This window comes from Tachyglossus aculeatus, chromosome X4 (assembly GCF_015852505.1).
Source record: "Tachyglossus aculeatus isolate mTacAcu1 chromosome X4, mTacAcu1.pri, whole genome shotgun sequence".
NCBI lineage: Eukaryota > Metazoa > Chordata > Mammalia > Monotremata > Tachyglossidae > Tachyglossus > Tachyglossus aculeatus.
In genome coordinates, this window is record NC_052098.1 from 5,367,700 (window position 1) to 5,372,120 (window position 4,421).

At 45.8% G+C, this 4,421-nt stretch overlaps 1 non-coding gene across 1 annotated transcript; it reads left to right on the plus strand.

Annotated features, from left to right (window-relative positions):
• Positions 1–209: 209 nt before the first annotated feature.
• Positions 210–347, plus strand: LOC119948452. Its single transcript, XR_005456847.1, has one exon. It is a non-coding gene; the product is annotated as a small nucleolar RNA SNORA7 (small nucleolar RNA).
• Positions 348–4,421: the final 4,074 nt, after the last annotated feature.

Consider the following 4,421-nt stretch of genomic DNA (forward strand, 5'->3'; position numbering starts at 1 on the left):
TAGATCGTATGCTCCCTGCCTTACCTCTGAAATTCTTAGAGGATAGGGACCGTGTTCTTCACTTCTTTGGTACTCTCCAAAGTGCCTAGTATTGGGCATAGTATGCAGTAACTGCTCAATACATACTACGGGATGAATTCAGTGTAGTAGTAGTAATTCAGGATGCTGGGAAGAACCATACGATATTAGCCCTCCTTGACATCCATCCTCCCCTCTCAGGGTCACAACTAGAGAGTTTCCAGTACTCTACTAGTCTCTACTATGGGAGGGAGAGTCAAGCAGAGGCATAACCATTCCATTCCTAGCTTGGGCAGTGGCTAGAGAGTGGAAGGCAATCTTCTACAAGTCAAAACTCACCTGTGCTGGGCAGCAGGGTCATGGGAGAAAGCTCAGGTCAGAGACAAGTTTACTGCGCGGAAGAAGTCAGTATTTTTTTACCAAGAGAAGTCTATGGATGCACTACCAGAATGATTGTAGCTGGAGGTGGGGTGTTCTGGGAGAAGCAGCATGGCTCAGTGGAAAGAGCATGGGCTTTGGAGTCAGAGGTCATGGATTCAAACGCCAGCTCCACCAATTGTCAGCTGTGTGACTTTGGGCAAGTCACTTCACTTCTCTGTGCCTCAGTTACCTCATCTGTAAAATGAGGATTAAGACTGTGAGCCCCCCGAGGGACAACCTGATCACCTTGTAACCTCCCCAGCGCTTAGAACAGTGCTTTGCACATAGCAAGCACTTAATAAATGCCATCATCATTATTATATGTGTCCATGGCATCGCTATGGGTCAAAGATGACTCAATGGTGCAAAACAAGACATACATACATCCTTTCATCCATTCACCGACAATCCATCCATTCCTGCCCAAGTTCAGTGTCCCATGAGTATTTCCTCAGCCTAAGCTCCCTGGCCTTCCATGGATTTCCTGAAAGTGAGTGGAACAGACCACCGAAGGGTAGAAATGAATTCTTGGGCCCAGTTAGAAGAGAGATGGCCTTTCAGGGAGAGAAACACCATCTTCCTCACTGTTGACCTGGGTAATCCTGGATCATCCCAAGCAGGCAGGGTTCATGCCTGGTGGCAAACATTCATCTGAACGTAGATTGTCGGATGGGTGCACTGGGAAATGTCAGGGGCCCAGCCACACGGCCGCCTGGTAGAGGGAAAGGGATTGTGGGAGGCGCCTAGCTTTTACTAATTTGGAATCTTTCTCATCTTCTTTTTTAGATTCTATGGAAATTGGTTTACAGTCCAATGTCGCTTGTAAGATTAAAGAGGATCATTCCTAAACTGCGAGCCCCTTGTGCTATAGGGACTAAGTGCAACCTGCTTATTTGTATGCTTCTTCCCCACACAATTAGATAACACCCCAGTTAGAGCAGCTTGGGAAGCAGCACGGTCTGGTGGATAGAGCACGGGCCTAGGAGTCTGAAGGACCTGGATTCTAATCCCGCCTCTGCCGTTTGTCTGCTGTGTGACCTTGGGCACGTCACTTCACTTCTCTTTGCCTCAGTTCCCACATCTGTCAAATGGGGATTAAGACTGTGAGCCCCATGTGAGACAGAGAATGTGGCCAACCTGATCATCTTGTATCTATTCCAGTGCTAGAACACTGCCTGACACATAGTAAGCATTTAATACAGTGCTCTGCACATAGTAAGCGCTCAATAAATACGACTGATGATTTAAGAAACACCATCATTATTATCATTATTATAGAAGAAACACCGAGAGGGAGAAGGAGGGAGGGGGAGAGAGAGAGAGAGAGAGAGAGAGAGAGAGAGAGAAGAGGATAATCAATGATATTTGAGTGCTTATTGTGTGCAGAGAGAATTGACACTTCAGTGGGCCAAGTACATCCACAGAATCAATATTCTCACTGAAGAGTAGAGCATTCCACGCCAAAACTGCCACACACAGGCACGTACCCATTCCTGCTCCCCTCTTTCACGGTGTCTCTTTGTTTTTCTCGTGGAGATGATGCTGAAATCAACTGCCAAACATCCCTTCCATCTAATTATAGCCTGTAACACTCCAGAGTGCTGACAGAGCTGAGCTATTGACTCTTGACACTCTCTAAAGCACTTAATTATCTTTTCACAGAAGCCCCTTTCAGACCTGTCAACTTCTTTGTATTGTTTAGGAAAGAAAAGTTGCATATTAAGATTTCAGGACCATGCACAGAATCAAACCTGCATGCACATGTGCCCCCGTATACATGGATGCACACACATCTCCACACGGACGTCCAGAGAAAAATCCTCTTTCATAAAGGAGAGGAGAGGCCCAAATGTGGCTTTTTCCAGAAGCGATCCACAAACCCGCTCAGGTAAAATGAAATTGAAGACTTGGTTACTTTTTCCAACTGTGTGCAATTTTCACGTCCATGAGCTGTACTGGCACCTTAACGGGAGACTGAAGTTAGATCCCCTGGAATGCTCCCCTGTTGTGCTATTAAGTTTATTCCAACCACTCAGTACAGTGCTCTAACTCCTCTCAATTCTTTGATACCAGATGGCCATCCAGGCAGATCAACAGATGTTTGGAAAATCCATCATTCAATCAATGGTATTTACTGAGCACTTACTATGGGTAGAGTGCTTAATTAAGCACTTAGGAGACTGCAGTACAACAGAGTCAGTACATATGACCCCTGCCCCCACGGAGCTTCCGGATTATTGTGGCCAGAGCACTGCACTAACAGGTTAGGAGTGTCCAACCAACTAAGAGGTTGGGTTGGGAGCTGATAGGCATGATTCCTGCCCTATCCTGTACTATAATTTCCAAATGTAGTATTGAGAAGAGGAGCACTGGTCTTGGAAAGCTAAACAGAGGCTTCAAAGGAGCAGGACCAAGAAGAGATGAGAGAAGAGATTATTTACCTTGGAGACAGAGATAATGGTCTATTCACATTTTTCAGGGACTCTAATTCTCTCTAAAATGTCCTCTGGGGTTCAAATCTGAATTCACGTCCATTGGAGCACTGAGGTTCCCACCAGGAGATGCCAGAGACCCAATGTCTTCTCTAACTCAGCCTTCATTTCCCCGGCTCCCTCTCCTTTCTGAGGGAGAGGGAGAGGGAGAGGGAGAGGGAGAGGGAGAGGGAGAGGGAGAGGGAGAGGGAGAGGGAGAGGGAGAGAGAGAGAGAGAGAGAGAGAGAGATGCAGAGATTCCATTTTTCAGTCTGTGGTCCAGAAGCCAGGAAATGGGGCAAGGTGGATGGAGGGAAAGAGCTGGAAGGATGGTGGAGAAGAAGGGGGGCAGGGAAAGGCCAAGAAGTGCAGAGTACTGACCCTTATCCATATTAGTTACATCCTGTAGATCATCCTTGAGGGCAAGAATCATACCCGCTAACTCCATTGTATTCTACCAAGTGCTCAGCATAGTGCTCTGCACAAAGTTAGTGCACAATAAATAGCATTGAGTGATTCATTGTTTCCACATGAAACTTGTGCAACTGTTGAAGTTGAGGTTAAAGAGGAATAGAGGGAGGGTCAGAGGGAGCAGAGAGTTAAACAAAAGTCAACATTTTTTTGTGGGTAAAAAACCCTCTTACAATGCAATTATAGGGCTCTTGGAGGTATTCCTAATTGAATTAGAGGACGTGTCTCATTCTTGTTCCGGCCGACAAGAGAACTACTCATTTTATGATTCTCCATGTGATCATGAGGCTCCATGTACCCTAATTCAATTACCCGTACCTCCAGGAACCACGTCATTATTCATTCATTATAAAGCCTTCTCTTCTGAGGCTCTCTCTTGGCCACAGATACATTCTCTGACAAAGCAGAGAATATAAGATTTCCACCCACATGCAAGATTCCTCTTTTTTTCTACAAAGCAACGTCAGAAAGCCCTTGAGGATGGAAACTCGTTTTTTACCATTCATTCATTTAATCGTATTTACTGAGGGCTTTCTGTGTGCAGAGCACTGTACTAGGCGCTTGGAAAGTACAATTCAGCAACAGAGATAATCCTTGCCCACAGTGGGCTCACAGTCTAGAATTGGGGCGGGGGGGACACAGACATAATAATAATAATGATAATAATAATGACATTTATTAAACGCTTACTATGCGCAAAGCACTGTTCTAAGTGCTGGGGAGGTTACAAGGTGATCAGGTTGTCCCACAGGGGGCTCACAGTATTAATCTCCATTTTACAGATGAGGTAACTGAGGCAGGGAGAAGTTAAGTGACTTGCCCAAAGTCACACAGACATCAAAAGAAGTAAACAGGCATCGATAAGTTCTTGATGATCAGCATTCTCCCAGCATCACACAACACTTTACTCATTTAGCCACCTCTTTGTTTTAGTGGAAAAGGCACAGGGCTGAGAGCCAAGAGGTCTGGGTTCTAATCCCTGCTCCGCTGCTTGCCTGATGTGAGACCTCGGGCTACCCGGTGAACATTTCTGGGCCTTAA